The sequence below is a fragment of the Schistocerca nitens genome, chromosome 5, assembly GCF_023898315.1.
Source record: "Schistocerca nitens isolate TAMUIC-IGC-003100 chromosome 5, iqSchNite1.1, whole genome shotgun sequence".
Classification (NCBI taxonomy): domain Eukaryota; kingdom Metazoa; phylum Arthropoda; class Insecta; order Orthoptera; family Acrididae; genus Schistocerca; species Schistocerca nitens.
In genome coordinates, this window is record NC_064618.1 from 555,915,457 (window position 1) to 555,935,661 (window position 20,205).

At 41.2% G+C, this 20,205-nt stretch overlaps 1 protein-coding gene across 2 annotated transcripts in view; it reads right to left on the bottom strand.

Moving 5' to 3' along the window:
* The window catches only part of LOC126259885 (calcium-binding mitochondrial carrier protein SCaMC-2-B-like), a 249,877-nt gene that overhangs the window by 96,760 nt on the left and 132,912 nt on the right, over nucleotides 1-20,205 (bottom strand). The window lies entirely within an intron of this gene.

Consider the following 20,205-nt stretch of genomic DNA (forward strand, 5'->3'; position numbering starts at 1 on the left):
AAAATAGACAATCCACCAAACATAACAGACATGGAACACTTCTGGAGCAACATATGGTCAAACACGGTACAACATAACAGGCATGCACGGTGGATACAAGCAGAAACAGATACATACAAGATGATACCACAAATGCCTGAAGTGATAATTTTGCAACATGAAGTCTCCCAAGCAATTAATTCTACTCACAATTGGAAAGCCGCTGGAAAAGATAAAATAGCAAATTTCTGGCTAAAGAAGTTCACCTTAACACATTCACATCTAACTAAATTATTTAACAGTTACATTGCAGACCCATACACATTCCCTGATACACTTACACATGGAATAACTTATCTGAAACCTAAATATCAAGCAGACACAGCAAACCCAGCTAAATGTCGCCCCATAACATGCCTACCAACAATATACAAAATATTAACTTCAGTCATTACACAGAAATTAATGACACATACAACACAGAACAAAATTATAAATTAAGAACAAAAAGGCTGCTGCAAAGGAGCACGAGGATGTAAAGAGCAACTGACAATAGATGCAGAGGTGACATATCAAGCTAAAACTAAACAAAGGTCGCTACACTACGCATACATTGATTACCAAAAAGCTTTTGATAGTGTACCCCACTCATGGTTACTACAAATATTGGAAATATACAAAGTAGATCCTAAGTTGGTACAGTTCCTAAACATAGTAATGAAAAAATGGAAAACCACACGTAGTATCCAAACAAATTCAAATAATATCACATCACAGCCAATACACATTAAGTGTGGAATATACCAAGGAGATTCATTAAGTCCTTTCTGGTTCTGCCTTGCTCTGAACCCACTATCCAACATGCTAAATAATACAAATTATGGATACAATATCACTGGAACATACCAACACAAAATCACACATTTGCTATACATGGATGATCTAAAACTACTCACAGCAACAAATCAACCAATTACTAAAGATAACAGGAGTATTCAGCAATGATAAAATATGGCTTTTGGAACAGACAAATGTAAGAAAAATAGCTTAGTCAAGGGAAAACACACTAAACAAGAAGATTACATATTGGATAACCACAGTGACTGCATAGAAGCGATGGAAAAAACGGATGCCTATAAATATCTAGGATACAGACAAAAAATAGGAATAGATAATACAAATATTAAAGAAGAACTAAAAGAAATATATACAAAGACTAACAAAAATACTGAAAACAGAATTGACAGTAAGAAACAAGACAAAAGCTATAAATACTTATGCTATATCAATATTGACCTACTCATTTGGAGTACTGAAATGGAGTAACACAGACCTAGAAGCACTCAATACACTTACACGATCACAATGCCACAAATATAGAATACATCACATACATTCAGCAACAGAAAGATTCACATTAAGCAGAAAGGAAGGAGGAAGTGGATTTATCGACATAAAAAACCTACATTATGGACAGGTAGACAATTTAAGAAAATTCTTTATAGAACGAGCAGAAATCAGCAAAATACACAAAGCTATCACTCATATAAATACATCTGCTATACCACTGCAATTTCATAACCACTTCTACAACCCTTTAGATCACATAACATCAACAGATACGAAGAAAGTAAATTGGAAAAAGAAAACACTACATGGCAAGCACCCGTACCATCTAACACAGCCACACATCAATCAAGACGCATCCAACACATGGCTAAGAAAAGGCAATATATACAGTGAGACGGAAGGATTCATGATTGCAATACAGGATCAAACAATAAACACCAGGTATTACAGCAAGCATATTATTAAAGATCCCAATACCACAACAGATAAATGCAGACTTTGCAAACAACAAATAGAAACAGTAGATCACATCACAAGCAGATGTACAATACTAGCAAATACAGAATACCCCAGAAGACATGACAATGTTGCAAAAATAATTCATCAACAGCTTGCCTTACAACATAAACTTATAAAACAACACATTCCCACATACAAGTGTGCACCACAAAATGTACTGGAGAATGATTAATACAAATTATACTGGAACAGAACCATTATAACAGATAAAACAACACCACATAGCAAACCTGACATCATACTCACCAATAAAAAGAAGAAATTAACACAACTAATCGAAATATCCATACCCAATACAACAAATATACAAAAGAAAACAGGAGAAAAAATTGAAAAATACATCCAACTGGCTGAGGAAGTCAAGGACATGTGGCATGAGGATAAAGTTAACATTATACCAATTATACTATCAACTACAGGAGTCATACCACACAGTATCCACCAGTACATCAACGCAATACAGCTACATCCAAACGTCTATATACAACTACAGAAATCCGTAATTATTGATACATGTTCAATTACCCGAAAGTTCCTAAACGCAATGTAACATATACCGTACAGTTAAAAGGAAGTCACACTTGATCAAGGTCCGCGTCACTTTCATTTCGAACCAGACCTAAGGTCTGAGAAAGGAAAGAAATAATAATAATAATAATAATAATACTCCGCAACTGTTGGTTGCATGTTTCAGCCTGAATTATACACAGTTCCTGAAGCGACGGCAATCATGTATACAATATTAATATATTTTGTTACAAATTAAACTATCGTGTCCATTAAATTTGGTTTTAGTTGTTTACAATATATTTTTTCAGCTCTTTCATAGCACACTATCGAAGTAACAATGATTCACTCCATGTCAATCAAAGTTCACAGCACGAAAGAAACGAGAAATGAAACAGCCGACAGGCAACGACGATTTTGGGGGAACTCCCAACGAGCCGCAGAGCTATGAAAATTAAAACAACAGAAGACGTGTCCAAAATTGTCTATTCAGTCCGTAGTGAGCTCATACAGACATGCAGTTATCCTGATGAGAAGATATTTCCTCCGAAGTTTTACCCTCAAAACAAATTTGAATGAAGCAAAAATGTTATGTTTGCTGCTGAAATATCGATATTGGTCACATTCTGGGTGGCGTACTCTAGCGGCTAAGATAACAAATTAACGTTGCAGGAGGAGAAAATGCTGGGAGAAGTGTTCTCCATATACTGGTGCTGCCTCGCGGAGCATATGGAACAGTTTCTAGTTGACTACAACACCCTGTGAAGTCACTGCAGAGCTACCAGGTGCTACAGACAGTCCTGTACTCGACCCCGCGCTATCCGTCAGAGATATGCCGTCGGACGGCAAGTTCCTTGAGTTTGCTTCGAGTACAGCTCCGTATGTTTTTTAGTCTCTTACGAGGCAATAGAGCGTTCGACGACCAAAGGTAACATATTTCATGGTACATATTAGTCTTACTAAACCAACAGACTAAAAGGGAACAGGCTAAGTGTAAAATTATTGGGAGTTGTGCAACACTGCAACAACGCAACGCAACGCACTGCCGCTGCGTTCCAATATCTGTGGCACGATGTATTACACATGAACTGTGTATGTTCTTGCCGCCAGACTGTACCGCATTGAAACGTGAGAGTCCTTTAATTGCGCTTACATAGTTTTTCTATGTAGTTCCGTGAAATATTTCTACCATAGCAGATGATCAGCACGAAAATTAAGTTTCCAGAACCGTGCGAAACGCTGTCCCCCGCACTGCCCAACCTCTTTCCCCTCCCTCTAACATCACTGGGGTGAGCTCATTATAGATACACGAACTATATACTTCGATCGGTATTTTGCCTGGTCTCGAGGTCACGGACAGAATTTTAATAAAAAGAAAGAAGATACGATGTTTAGTTATTGCATACTAAAAATTTACTCGCTTACGGCACCCGGAGCGGGCAATAGCTGACATCTGAGGATTAGGGAAAAAAGTTTTCATTATTGTAACTGGCTGTTACATCGATTGAAACGGTTACATGGACCCCCTGCTTACTTTGTCAGATTAGGCCTAGTTTCATTTGTAAGTTGATGTAAACAACAAGAATTGTAGATACTGGTCGCAGGACAACCTACATATTCTGCATGGAGACACTCCACTCAGAGAAGATCGGCGTTTGTTGTACGTGGTCAGGCATGCGTATTACTGGTCCCATATTTTTCTGTTTCACTTTAAATAGTGGCAGATATCTAGAGATCTTAAGACTCTTTCTATGCACAATTAACAGATGAAGAGAAGGTGTACGAGGTATTCCAACAAGATAGAGCAATCACTCACACATCCAACCAAAGTATGGCCCCCATCACCAACATGTTACCTGAAGGCAGACTTGTGAATAGAATCCTCTGGCCCCCAAGGTCCCGGGACTTAACATCGAATATTTTTTATTTATGAGGCCACGCCAAAAAGCAAGGTGTATGCTGACAATCCACGCACAATTGACGATCTTAACCTGAACATTACTTGGGAAATTAACATCAAGCCTTCTGAATTATAGTGAATTGCCGGTAACGTTACACTTGAAGTCAGCGATGCCTGGATGCCCATGGACACCACTTCCAGCAACTCTTACGAACAGGTAACTTGAGGTTTTTTAACGTTACCATTACTTATTCTTTTTTACAATGAAGGCCCACAGAAACTGATACACTTGCCTAATATCGTGCAGGGCCACCGCGAGCATGCAGAAGTGCGGCAACACGACGTGGTATGTACTCGACTAATATCTCAAACAGTTCTGGAGGGAACTGACACCATTAATCTGCAGGGCTGTCCATAAATCCGTAAGAGTACGAAGGGGTGGAGATATCTTCTGAAGAGCACGTTGCGAGGCACCCCAGATATGCTCAATAATGTTCGTGTCTGAGGAGTTTGGTGGCCAGCGGAAGTGTTTAAACTCAGAAGAGCGTTCTTGGAGCCATTCTGTAGCAATTCTGGACATGTGGGGTATCACACTGACCTGCTGGAATTGTCGAAGTCCATCGGAATGCACAATGGACATGAATGGATGCAGGTGATCAGACAGGATTCTTACGTGTCACCTGTCAGAGTCCTATCTAGACATATCATGGGTCCCATATCACTCCAATTGCACACTCCCCACACCATTACAGAGCCTCCACCAGCTTGAACAGTCCCCCAGCTGACATGCAGAGTCCATGGAGTCATGAGGTTGTATCCATACCAGTATACGTCCAGCCGCTCGATACAATTTGAAACGAGACTCGTCCGACCAGATAACATGTTTCCAGTCATCAACAGTCCGATGTCGGTGTTGACGGGCCCTGGCGAAGCTAAACCTTTGTGTCGTGCAGTCATCAAGGGTACACGAGCGGGCCTTCGGCTCCGAAATCTCATATCGATGATGTTTCGTTGAATGATTCGCACGCTGACACCTTTTTATTGCCCAGCACTGATATCTGCAGCACTTCCGTCACGTTGAACAATTACCTCCAGTCGCCGTTGGTCTCGTTCTTGCAGGGTCTTTTTCCGGCCGCGCCGCAGCGATGTCGGAGATTTGATGTTTCACCGGATTCCTGATATTCACGGTACACTCGTGAAATACTCATACGATAAAATCTGCACTTCATCTGTACCTTGGAGGTGCTGTGTCCCATCGCTTGTGCACCGCCTAATCTCACGTTCAAACTCACTAAAATCTTGATAACCTGCCATTGTAGCAGCAGTAACCTATGTAACGACTGTGCCAGACACTTGTTGTCACACATAAGGCGTCGCCGACCGCAGCGCCGTATTCTGCCTGTTACATATCTCTGTATTTGAATACGCACGCCTATACCAGTTCCATTGACACTTCAGTGTAGTTGGCTCACCGTTACTTTATCTCGGAAGTGAGGCGTACCGGCTTTATATGGGACGCCATGTAAAAGTAAAGGGCGGGGGAGGGGGGGGGGCATAATTCAGGGTTGACTGAAAACCTGTCACTTAAACATTGTCACCGTCTCTGCTACTTGCATGCACGCAGCACACGTAATGTTACGGGCCAAGGCATGAAAGTTGCACATGTTCGTGAGTGAACGCACCACTCGTTGGTAAAATATTCATCTAATTTACTACTAAATTTATTTCTGTTAACAGTCCACAGTAATATGATTTTTCTCCTAGCGACTGCTTTTATACTTGCAGTAATCTTTATTGAGCAATACACAGTGTCAAAAATCGTTCCTGTTGTGCGAAGATGAATCCGAAATGTCGTGCTTCTCATCGCCATTCAGACACAAACACGGACTCTCAAGCGCAAACAATTCGAACTTGAGTAATGACGTCCAAAAGAGCAAGACGCAACAGGTCCCTAATCCAGCACAATCCATTATGGTGCAGAACAATCTGGATAGTATTTTCAACTCTGGACACTTTTGAGGACAATGATACCGAGGTAGTATCATGGTAGTTCGTAGATACATCACCCACTTAAGGCAAAAACAATCAGTTTCAAAGTCCAGTATTAACTACATTTTCCATGGCTATGTGATGCCTAATTACAAGACCGGATTGATATGTCTTAGTGAGAAACATGTATTAAATAGCTGCTAGATTTCTATACACCAGTGAATAAAAAGAGAGTGTGATCTTATACACAGGTCTTCAAACATGTTAAGAAACGTAAGAACTCTGACAGGAGGGAAGGCCCAGTCTGCTAATATATCGCGCGAGATATATATATATATATATGAGATCGCGTTCACATCGGATGAAACTGTAAGCACTTTCTTACGAACTGCATTTGAACAGGCAATGGCTAGCAAATATCTTAAGCTACATCATTTTTGAAGAGGATCACTTACCTCGTTCGCACGGTTTCGAAGAGAGCGTCTCATAGCAACGAACACAAGTTTATAGCAATGTCACAACATTGTTAGCACGCTGTGATAGCTTCCTAGGTTTGGAGCGGAAGAGGCATCGCTAAGAAACTACCTAACATACGTATAGTTTTTAGGCACCAATTCATATTTCTCAGCTATTGCCCTTATTTATTACCAACTAAAATAACACACTTCCCCAACTTGTACAAAACACAGAATTTCCTATTTTCAAGAGTCATAAAAATAACCGGTATGTGTTCAGTTTATTTGGAACAAGCGCAGAATAAAATACAAGAGGAAACAACATGGTGCGGCTGCATTCGAGTCGAATGCGTGCGGAAAAGTGACCGAGGAGTATGTAATACAATTATGTAACTTCATAAGTCTGCAGATAGTGGAATTGACAAGGGGTGGGGAGAGGGAGGGGCAAGGGGAAGGCGCAAGGGGAAGAGGGAGTGGTGGAAGGGAAGATGTTCTGTACTTATAGAAATCGGTTTGCTGGTGTTGCAGTTGGCAGCCAGATTGTCAACTCCTATATATTCTGGTTTCTGTTAAACGTGTTTCCAGCAATTCCGCGCCTTTCTCTCGCAATTATAAAATTCTCGTAAGGAAGGGCGATTGGCGTTTCACGTCTTGTCGACGACAAGGTCATTAGAGACATAGCAAAAGTTCGGACTAAGAAAGGAAATAGGCCGTGCCTTATCAAGGGAACAACATCGACGTTCGTTTTAAGTGATTTAGGGAAATTTCGGAAAAAATAAATTTGGATGGCCGGGAAACGCTTTGAACCGCAATCTTCCCGGATACGAGTCAAATGTCTTTATGACTGCCCCACCCTAATCAGACAAACTTTTCGAAACTGCCTTTAATTTTCTCGGCGAACGTGCAACGCATCTTTATCAACATTCTACGCCAATACTGAAGTACCTTCAACACGGTTCATACTAATTAACGGATCTAATGATGTATTCCACGTTATGCGAGACATGTTGTAGCACGGTGTACATTTATACCGCATTCCTGATTCCCGTAGGAGTTCAGGTGTGCATTAGCACTGAGACAAACGTCGAAGAGTCCCTGCCCTCTTGTGTTAGACAGAACAGACATCACTCGTGATTACGCGGCTTGTACATACATGTCAACATGAAATGAAGAAAGGGGTGGGAGACGCCTGCGTTAATTTCGTGAATCGGTCAGGGACCATCATCTCCGGATAGCCGAAGCGCTTAGGGCAGCCGCTCACGAAAAGCGATAAACTCGGGTTCGAGTCTCAGTCCGGCACAAATTTTCAACTTTTGCCATTGCAGTGCCACAATGCCATGTGCGGCTAGCCGTCACAGTTCCCGCCCCTCCTTTGTCTTTCCTTCCCCTTCCTACATTAGATTAGATTAGTTTTCGTTCCATAGATCCGTGCTGAGAAGATCCTCGTGGATGTGGAACATGTCAATTTTTATTTTTTTTAAGCTGAAATAACAACACTAATAGTATGAATATATACAATACATCATTTGTTTCTATTAAAAAATTCGTCAATGGAGTAGAAGGAGTTGGCCACTAGTAAATCTTTCAGGCTCCTTTTAAACTGATCTTTATTTGTAACTAAATTTTTTATGTTTACTGGCAAATTATTGAAGATGAGTGTTCCTGAGTCGTGGCCCCCTTTTTTGAACTAAAGTAAGTGCTTTTAAGTCCTTGTGCAGATCATTTTTGTTCCTGGTATTGTATGTATGAACTGAGCTGTTTGTTGGAAAGAGAGATATATTATTTAGGACAAATTTCATTAATGAGTAAATATACTGTGAGGCAGTAGTTAGTATACCCAGTTCTTTGAAGAGATTTCTACAGGACGTCCGTGAATTTACTCCACAAATAATACGTATTACACGCTTTTGGACTCTGAAAACTTTTGTTTGACTTGAAGAGTTACCCCAAAATATTATACCACGTCTTCATGCACGTACCAGCCGCATCATCACGAGTGATGTCTGTTGGGTCAGGCATGTCCGAGACACCACTGAGAACGCACAGAACGTTCAAGCTGTCAGAAAAGTCCTCCTTTGGGATGTTATTCAACTCGCGCTTCACACTGGCTTGCATGTCGATTATGTCGTCAAAGTGTTGACCATTCATACGAATTTCTGCACTTTGTGTTATCAATACGAACCTACTACAAAACGACAAAGTATCGTCAGCTGTAATTATTTCTTCCAGAAAAGATCTGCGCGTGTTTTATATTTCAATCCCCCTCCCTTTTTTTTCGGGATTCAAGATGCGTGGGACAAACTTGCACACACTTCAAAACATTCCGATCATTTTCTGGAACAGCTAATTTACACGTGATGCATTTCTGAGATCTGTGACAACGTAGTCCACACTGCCCGCTCACAACTGACGGACGATCTCGTCCTCATGCCTCCTAACAGTCAAGGAAAACCGCTTCAAACCAGAACAACCACTGACCGCCAGTTCTGGTTTCTACCGGTTTCTACTGAATTTCGCGTTCTGATGGTTACTTCGCATTCTGTGTTTTCTCTATATGTAATAAACATGTTGCTCCATTCCGTGTGCCACACCCACGTTGTTCTCCTGTCCTCGGTCTCCCCTCGTCATACACCATGTGACTACATGCCTGTAGCTGCTGAGAAAAAACAATGTTATTTGGATGTTAAATGTCGCAAACGACTCGACGGACAACGTGCAAGAGTTGCGAACGACATGTTACAGAACATCGGCGACTCCTAAAACTCCCGACATTTCAGCACTGCTCCCCTAGTCAATCACGCGTGTAGTTGAAATCCCTAGCTGAGCGTAATATTACGCAGTTGCCGATTTTATAGTTCTCTCTAGGCCGATTTTATAGTTCTCTCTAGCCAGCTAACAAAACACCTTTACTGATTCACTAATTCTTTCGCCCCGAACTACATCCGTAATGACGAATACGAAGTGGGCACTTAACCGCTACGAGTATGGAACAGCGGCGTTTTTAAAACAAATTTGTGTGTACGATTACAGAATATGACTAAGAATAAGATAGTACTTCCTGTGAATTTCAACAAATGCGGGGAAATATTTGAAAGGGTTATATTGGGAAGGAATACATATTTTCCCTATTCAAAAGTAGTACCCCTAACGTATATTATTGGACTTTTCTTCGAGAATACATGGGCTCACGTAACATGCCAACCACATTTTTTAATATTTTTGAGCTGCAGAGGCTGTTCCCAGTAAGGCCCCTACGCCTCTAATTTTTTTGCGTATTAAGCTGTGCTATCAGTCACAATGTAAACAACTCATTAATAGTGTCAATCTTTCTATCCTTAGCTTCGTTGCCTTTTTGGGGAGATAATTGTGCTCTATTCCATCACCATTAACTACCAATTATGTTATACAAAATGTTGCAGACGTACTGTGACAGCCATTTTTTCTCTAAAACTACATGTTCGTGGCTTTTATGGGTCGTTTTTACATAAAATATGAAGGACGAACAAAGTGAACTTTCCTTTTCATGCAATACTTTGGAAACTGTTGAAAACGAGGTCAACTTCACTATTTCCACATAAAGGGTATACAAAATCTATGATAAAGCGATCAAAAACGTTGTCGGAAAACCTTTATGCTGCGCAGTTTTGACAAAAACAAATGAGTCTTCCTGTAACTGGCAGATGTAACAGCGATCAAAGGCAGATACAGAAAATTTATATAGTAACAGACTTCCTTAATAACTTCTTTTCGGTTTAACAGCTAGTGAAACGCTTACCATACTACTTACTAAAAATGAATGTTTTCAACTGAACAATAAAAATCTGTCGTTAATCGCCTATACTCAAAGTCTCTACTCGCATTTTTGACGGCGGTGAGCCCTGTTCATTCTTCCTTAGTGGCAAGATGCCCTTTACATAAATACTCCTGGTCGGTAAATTGGGGGAGCATAACAAATTAATCTCGCTTTGATTATCAGAATTATCTCGCTCTGATCATTTCTTGAGATAACGCATCACATGAATAGTGATCAGCAGTGTCTTGGAGCAAGTGATGAAATGATAAGACCTGAAATCGTAAAGCACACAAGTCGATGGCAGCTGGAGAAATCCATTTCTGCATCCAAATGCACTAAAAAGCTTAGGACGAGTCGAAAAGCATTTTTAACATATAGTCCAGTTGTAATAATTCAAAGTTATTTATAATTTAAATAATAAGTTATTTGCTTTTAAATAGTAAACATGCTTTTCCTTAAAACAAAACTGGAAGAAAACGTTTCCTCATCTCAATACAAAAGGTTTAGCTTTAAGCACATCCACCCTAAAGAATGTTTCCTTAAGTGTTGCTCACATTGGTCAGTGATCGGAAGGCTTTTATCATCTCCAGGCCAAACTCACTAAAAAGCTTTCCAGGCAAAAAATGTTCAATTTTGACAGCTCTGTTCAATCATCACTTTTGGACCATATTCCAATGAAGCTTACCACATTTTGAAACTTCCTGGCAGATTAAAATTGTGTGCCTGACCGAGACTCGAACTCGGGACCTTTGCCTTTCGCGGGCAAGTGCTCTATCATCTGAGCTACCGAAGCACGACTCACGCCCGGTCCTCACAGCTTTACTTCTTCCAGTATCTCGTCTCCTACCTTCCAAACTTTACAGAAGCTCTCCTGCGAACCTTGCAGAACTAGCACTCCTGAAAGAAAGGATACTGCGAAGACATGGCTTAGCCACAGCCTGGGGAATGTTTCCAGAATTATATTTTCACTCTGCAGCGGAGTGTGCGCTGATATGAAACTTCCTGGCAGATTAAAACTGTGTGCCCGACCGAGACTCGAACTCGGGACCTTTGCCTGTCGCGGGCACTATTTATACCTAACTAACCTAAGGGCGTCACACACATCCATGCCCGAGGCAGGATTTGAACCTGCGATCGTAATGGTCGAACGGTTCCAGACTGTAGCGCCTAGAACAGGTCGGCCACCCCGGCCGGCGCCCAAACAAAGCGGCAACTCCCCTGCAAAGACCTGCGCGCCTCTTTGAAAGATAACCTTAAGTATCTAGTGGAAGGGCGACGGTGTGATGTACTATGAATTGCTTCTCCGAAGTGTAACAGTGACTGCTGACATTTATCAACAACTGGGTCGTCTTGCAGACGCATTCCGAGAACGACGAGGAAGACTGCCTGCAGTCATACTACTACACGATAACGCCCGCCCGTGGTGTACTAGAAGAAACGGCATCTTGCAAATTTGCCACCAGCAACGCAAACAAGGGCGCTCTATTGACACCGGTGACCGTTGCTTGTTGTTCACTATTTGCGTTTATTTATTCTCCTGACCTCAACACCGGATTTATGTATGAATGGCGAGGCGACATCGTCCTCTGAAGAAAACATGGGCCACTGGATGTCCACCAAAGGTCGTCGTCAGTCAGTCTGCCGTCTCGTTTTCTGTGCACTCACAGAACAAAGCTCCAGGACTTCTTCCCTACGCTCGTTTCAAATGCGACAGCGGTTACGAAGTGCTCGAATACCTGTATAAAATAATTAGTTTGGAAGTCTGCATAACCACTCGTCCAGAGCATGGAGTATGACTTCAGCACAACAAAATTTACGGCCCTCGATGCTTCTTTGAATCGACCAAACAATTAATACTGCTCTTGAAAAGGTTTGTCGATTGTGATGGGTGCAAAATACACTCAGACTTAAGGCCTGCGAAAGTTGCACGAGCTCGGGCCGTGAATTACTGTAGTGCAATATAACACCAGCAGAAAGCAATTGACATTTCAATTTGATTGCAGTCCACACATAATTCTTAAGGTAATCAGAGTACGACGTACTGGTGACAGCGATCACGTACTACAAGTAATACTCCAAAAGGAGTTTATGTCACAAAAGCCTGTCAGCAAGGCCTTCCCTGGGGCTATTCCTCACTTTTCCGTTTCTGTTTGGCGGAGAGGAGCAAACCATGCAATCCAGTGAAGATTCTTGCAACGAAATTTGGTCAAGTCAAAACTCGGCCGAAGCTGTCGTCCATCACGTCATTGTTTCAGTTGAGCAGATAGCTGCCGACGCACCCAACTTGCATGTACTCTGTGCATGATTTACTCCATTTTTCAAATAGTGGTGTGCAAAACCCATACTAATGTTTACAGTTGCTGCAATTGCATAAAATGCCACCTGGCTGTATGCCATGAAGATGGCTTCAAATATTATAGAGATTTTTGTGATTACAATCGTTGCAGCTGACCCAGACGGGGAGTATTAGTTATGGACGTCATACCATTTACTAATGTCTGAGAACATTCAAGCACTAGCTGATGAGACAAACATGTAGCTCTGTGTTTTACCTTGAGGTTGTGACGAATGTCAATCGGTTTCGTAACCGTCACTACACAGAAACCGATCAAGCAAAGAATGTTCCTCCCTGTTGCAACCACATACCGGACACTGTGCACACTGTTAGGATCAAGTTTACCAATTTTTATGTACCTGACGACGTTTTTTATTCGCTTTTTATTATGTATTTGTGGCTTTAGTTTGATTCGTCGGCAACGTCATGTCTTTTGGATTACTGAAGAAAATAATACAAAATCTGTAACAGTCACAACTCTATTTATTTGATCCACTACGCATTTTGATTGTTACATCTCCAACACCATCCGGTGGACGCCTTGTTTTAAGCAACTCTCTTTCGAGAAAAACCACTTTCAATTTCTTGCAACCGTAAGTGAGGTTATGTTGCGTTTTGCGTTATGGTTCTTTCTGTGCAAGTAGTATAAAATATTTGTTCATTCATTATGATTTATTATTAACCTTTCACAGCGCATTATGTGGCATAATGCAATTGTTTTGTTTCAATTATTGTGATTTTCACATAATAAAGAATGTAGCACTTATACAGTACTTCTTACAAAATAAGCATCTTCTATAAAACTACTAGCTGTGTCACAACTGTATATACCATGGCTAATTTTGTTACAAGTGCAAGACTGTAATGTAGCAAATTATTACGTGTCGTCATGTTGTGGAGATAGCGTAGCTTGCCGTGGAGCCGGGAGATCAGATCTTTGTTATCGCGCTGACACAGCTGACGCTGTCTACTGGGCCGATCGAGCTGGGTATTTGCTTAATCTAAATAAGTACTGTTAAATATCAATCGATCTTTTTCATACTTAATACGGCAAATTCTGTGGAATACACAACCATACTGTTAGAATATCAAATCAATAACTTCAATACATTCGGAGGTATCAATTTTTATCTAAAACACACAATAACCGTGCTGGGATTGTGAAACTTGAAGTGCTGCTGCTGTGCTGTTGTGGTCTTCAGTCGTGAGACTGGTTTGATGCAGCTCTCCATGCTACTCTGTCCTGTGCAAGCTTCATCTCCCAGTACCTACTGCAACCTACATCCTTCTGAATCTGCTTAGTGTATTCATCTCTTGGTCTCCCTCTATGATTTTTACCCTCCACGGTGCCCTCCAATGCTAAATTTGTGATCCCTTGATGCCTCAAAACATGTCCTACCAACCGATCCCTTCTTCTAGTCAAGTTGTGCCACAAACTTCTTTTCTCCCCAATCCTATTCAATACCTCCTCATTAGTTACGTGATCTACCCACCTTATCTTCAGCATTCTTCTGTAGCACCACATTTCGAAAGCTTCTATTATCTTCTTGTCCAAACTGGTTATCGTCCATGTTTCACTTCCATACATGGCTACACTCCATATAAATACTTCCAGAAATGATTTTCTGACACTTAAATCTATACTCGATGTTAACAAATTTCTCTTCTTCAGAAACGCTTTCCTTGCCATTGCCAGTCTACATTTTATATCCTCTCTACTTCGACCATCATCAGTTATTTTACTCCCTAAATAGCAAAACTCCTTTACTACTTTGTCTCATTTCCTAATCTAATTCCCTCAGCATCACCCGATATAATTTGACTACATTCCATTATCTTCGTTTTGCTTTTGTTGATGTTCATCTTATATCCTCCCTTCAAGACACCATCCATTGCTGTCTCTGACAGAATTACAATGTCATCGGCGAACCTCAAAGTTTTTATTTCTTCTCCATGGATTTTAATACCTACTCCGAATTTTTCTTTTGTTTCCTTTACTGCTTGCTCAATATACAGATTGAACAACATCGGGGAGAGGCTACAACCCTGTCTCACTCCTTTCCCAACCACTGCTTCCCTTTCATGCCCCTCGACTCTTATAACTGCCATCCGGTTTCTGTACAAATTGTAAATAGCCTTTCGCTCCCGGTGTTTTACTCCTGCCACCTTTAGAATGTGGAAGAGAGTATTCCAGTCAACATTGTCAAAAGCTTTCTCTACGTCTACAAATGCTAGAAACGTAGGTTTGCCTTTTCTTAATCTTTCTTCTAAGATAAGTCGTAAGGTTAGTATTGCCTCACGTGTTCCAACATTTCTACGGAATCCAAACTGATCTTCCTCGAGGTCCGCTTCTACCAGTTCTTCCATTCGTCTGTAAAGAATTCGCGTTAGTATTTTGCAGCTGTGGCTTATTAAACTGATAGTTCGGTAATTTTCACATCTGTCAACACCTGCTTTCTTTGGGATTGGAATTATTATATTCTTCTTGAAGTCTGAGGGTATTTCGCCTGTCTCATACATCTTGCTCACCAGATGGTAGAGTTTTGTCAGGACTGGCTCTCCCAAGGCCGTCAGTAGTTCTAATGGAATGTTGTCTACTCCCGGGGCCTTGTTTCGACTCAGGTCTTTCAGTGCTCTGTCAAACTCTTCACGCAGTATCGTATCTCCCATTTCATCTTCATCTACATCCTCTTCCATTTCCATAATATTGTCCTCAAGTACATCGCCCTTGTATAAACCCTCTATATACTCCTTCCACCTTTCTGCCTTCCCTTCTTTCCTTAGAACTGGGTTGCCATCTGAGCTCTTGATATTCATACAAGTGGTTCTCTGTTCTCCAAAGGTCTCTTTAATTTTCCTGTAGGTAGTATCTATCTTACCCCTAGTGAGACAAGCCTCTACATCCTCACATTTGTCCTCTAGCCATCCCTGCTTACAAGGGAACCTCCCCATCGCACCCCCCTCAGATTTAATTATAAGTTGGCACAGTGGATAGGCCTTGAAAACTGAACACAGATCAATCGAGAAAACAGGAAGAAGTTGTGTGGAACTATGAACAAATAAGCAAAATATACAAACTGAGTAGTCCATGTGCAACATATGCAACAATATGGTAATAGTGAGCTCTGCAGAGCGGTGGTCCCGTGGTTAGCGTGAGCAGCTGCGGAACGAGAGGTCCTTGGTTCAAGTCTTCCCTCGAGTGAAAACTTTTAATTTTTGATTTACAGTTTATGTCATAAACTCTTTATGTTTTCATCACTTTTTTGGGAGTGATTATCACATCCACAAGGAAACCTAAATCGGGCAAGGTAGAAGAATCTTTTTACCCATTCGCCAAGTGTACAGTTTAGGTGGGTCGACAACATATTCCTGTCATGTGACGCACATGCCGTCATCTGTGTCGTATAGAATATATCAGACGTGTTTTCCTGTGGAGGAATCGGTTGACCTATGACCTTGCGATCAAATGTTTTCGGTTCCCATTGAAGAGGCACGTCCTTTCGTCTACTAATCGCACGGTTTTGCGGTGCGGTCGCAAAACACTGACACTAAACTTATTACAGTGAACAGAGACGTGAATGAACGAACGGACAGATCATAACTATGGGAAAATAAAGTAAATAAAATTTTCACTCCAAGGAAGACTTGAACCAAGGACCTCTCGTTCTACAGCTGCTCACGCTGACCACGGGACAACGCTCTCCATATCTCACTATCTCCTTGATGTTGCATATGTTGCGCATCGACTACTCAGATTGTTTATTTTGCTTATTTTTTCATAGTTCCACACAACTTCTTCCTGTTTTCTCGATTGATCTGTCTTCAGTTTTTCAAGGCCTATCCACTGTGCCAACTTATAACTAAAACTGAGGGGGGAGCGATGGGGAGGTTCCCTTGTTAGCCATTTTGCACTTCCTGTCGATCTCATTTTTGAGACGTTTGTATTCCTTTTTGCCTGCTTCATTTACTGCATTTTTATATTTTCTCCTTTCATCAACTAAATTCAATATTTCTTCTGTTACCCAAGGATTTCTATTAGCCCTCGTCTTTTTACCTACTTGATCCTCTGCTGCTTTCACTACTTCATCCCTCAGAGCTACCCATTCTTCTTCTACTGTATTTCTTTCCCCCATTCCTGTCAATTGTTCCCTTATGCTCTCCCTGAAACTCTCTACAACCTCTGGTTCTTTCAGTTTATCCAGGTCCCATCTCCTTAAATTCCCACCTTTTTGCAGTTTCTTCAGTTTCAATCTGCAGTTCATAACCAAGATATTGTGGTCAGAGTCCACATCTGCCCCTGGAAATGTCTTACAATTTAAAACCTGGTTCCTAAATCTCTGTCTTATATAATCTATCTGATACCTTTTAGTATCTCCAGGATTCTTCCAGGTATACAAACAGGTATATAAACTTGAGGTAGGGGCAGTGATGTATTCATCTATAGTAGCAATTGAGAGTAGCAATTGAGACCACAACCAAGAAGATAGGTTCATGTATTTTTCTGGAATTTTCTTTTGTTTCATTACCACAGATTTCTGACGTAATTGAAAGTATTTTGAAAAAAAACCTGGAAAATTCTTATTTCGTCGTGTTTTGTTTGTGTGGGTGTTTTGGAGAGGCAGAGTGAATGGAGGCCATGCATAAAGCGAGAATGTGATTTTTATTAAAGCTATGTAAATGTGTGCGTGAGAGTTGTTTGCAATAGGGGAAATTGCAACGTATGGCCGAGCGAGCTTGATTTTGTAAAAGGTAGCCAAAGGGGAGTTGAGTATTAAATTTATTAGTTATTTATTTTGTGGAAGGGAATCTTATTTTGTTTTCATTAAATTTTATTTAGTTACGGAATAACGAGATTTCTAGTCTAAATCACTTGTGGTACTCTCACTGGCTGACATTAGGAATACCGCAAGTATAGAAGTGTTCGAGATGATCTGATTGGCTGCTTAAGATACTAATCAATAGGAATTCAGCATTTTCCCCGCGTTTGAGTAGGGCTTTGTGCCTCAGAACTTTTGAGTGGATATAGTCGCTCGCGAGCCGTCTACTGGTGAACAACATGTGTTATACTGCGTTGGTCAAATTTGTACCAAAACGCAGAAATACGCGCGTTTGAACGGTTCTCATGTAGTATTGAGTATTTTGTGAAAGTTTGAGCTTTGTGAGTGGTTTAATTTAGGAGGTATTCAAGTGAGAACATTTCAAGCCGTACATGAACTCGTCGTGGCCTGTTTCGTGCAGATTACGAGACATTATGGCGAGCATTTCATTGCAAGAAGCCGACTGAATGTGTTTACTGGAAAGTAGTCGTAGTTCAGTAACTGTTTAGGACGTTCAAAATATCCGGCCGTACTAAATAACTTCTGGCCGCTTTCAGGTGTGAACTTGTAAAAGAGGCAATTAGGAATATTACTTAATTGATGCCGGGATATTAAATACGAATCTAATAGCCATTTTCTGTGTTTTAAAGATAATAAACCAACTTAAACGATATTTTAGATTTTTTTTCTCTTCAAACGAGTCGTGCAAGAATCCAGAACGCTCGACAGTTTAACTAACTTTCAGCTACTGTCCATGGATTGGAGTTGTGGCCTTTACGTGGTAGGTATTAGTGCAATTTCCGTCATTGCTGCTTTTGTCGGTTACACGAGTATCAACCGTCGCAGAGTGAGAGGGCAGACAACCTACCCAGGTTCTAGGTGATCTGATTGTTTAATGGATAGTGAGAGATCGACCCTCACCGCTGCAAGACGCAACATAACATCCTGCAGCAGCGAAATATTGTCAGAGCTTTCCATAAAGAACATTTATTTAAAACGGAACTTCCACCTGATGATAGTAGTTGTGTACCCGTCGAAATGTGGAGTGGATGAAATACTGAAAATAAAAAAAAAAAACTTTTGGATGTGCGTATGTTTCAATATTGTCAATCAGATTAGCAGCTCTAGCCCGAACACCACATTTCAGAATGAATTAAATATGAGTTCTACTGTTCATTTTACACAGCGGGACTACCCTGCACAGAGTATGCAATAATCCTACAGAAGGCCTCTCTGACACTCACTCTGCCTAATGATACGAGCGTACAACAATTCTAGCTACATCCCTAGTCATTAATACTGCAACTTTATGAAATTCGCATAGAGCAAATGTCAAATTTACACGAAGTGTATGTCCTATATATCTGGACAGAAATTATTACCATTTCAACACAACCGCACAAATTTGATACAAGTAACGCCATCTACGTTCTGTATGATAAGGGAACATTACACAGTGTGGGTTTCTCATTCAGAAACTGCATTGGAATGCTGATTGTGCCAGAAGTTTGTGTTATGTATCTCGTAAGTTTAATGTCTACCAACACTTTTCGGATTCGACAGCGACAGGAACGTGGCATCTCGGGGCGGGGGTCTATCGTCCGGCGACACAAATACCCGAGTTGGTTAAGATCCCACGAATGTCTTACAAATATACGGAATCTGTGAGTTCCGGAGCATCATTCTCATGCTACTAGCGCCAGAAGGGATACACATTGTTCGCTCGGACGAACAGTATCGTAGAATCAAAAATGGGCTTTTTTGTAGCAACACATGGGCGACGACTTGTGAAGCCACACGTACTATCAATGCACGGTTCCCGTTGCTGCAACATTCCTTGGCGCGCAGCAAAGACGTGCGCCGACAGGCGTACGGCCAACACTGGATACGGAAGTGGCACCACAACGTCTTTTCAAAAGTTTCTCCGATTCTGCGTACTGCATCACGATGGAGCTATACCATGTGCGGAGTCTCCAAGCAGAACAGATGATGAACTCTGGCATTTAGTTGTTGCCCCCAGACGTGGCAGCCGTGGTTACTAAATTTCGCACCCCGTAAACCCACAGATCGCTTACATATTTAATCAAATGAACTTCCCACTGTACTGTACGCATAATAAGTAAAATTCCTATACATACTATTTTTAAGGGCAAACAGTGTACACAGTTTAGGTGGAGAACGCATTAATCGAGATGACAACAGCAGGATGAAATCATGGGATTTTTCACTTTCATCTGCGCCGGGACAAAATGTATCCATACATCACAAAGTGAACAAGGAAAATACCACGGCGCGGGTATTCCGGTCGTTTTCCTCTGTGTTCGAAACTTCAGATATTTACGAGAATGCAGTATAAGAGTAGAAATTACGGACGGGGAGCGGATGGCGGAGAGAGATAAGGTTGCAGCACGACGACAAGCAGCACAGCAGAGCATCGTCAACCGATTTGTCTTTGAAGTGGACGATAGGTTCGATACGATAGCTATGTTCCGGTCAACAAAAAATGGTTCAAATGGCTCTGAGCACTATGGGACTTAACATCTAAGGTCATCAGTCCCCTA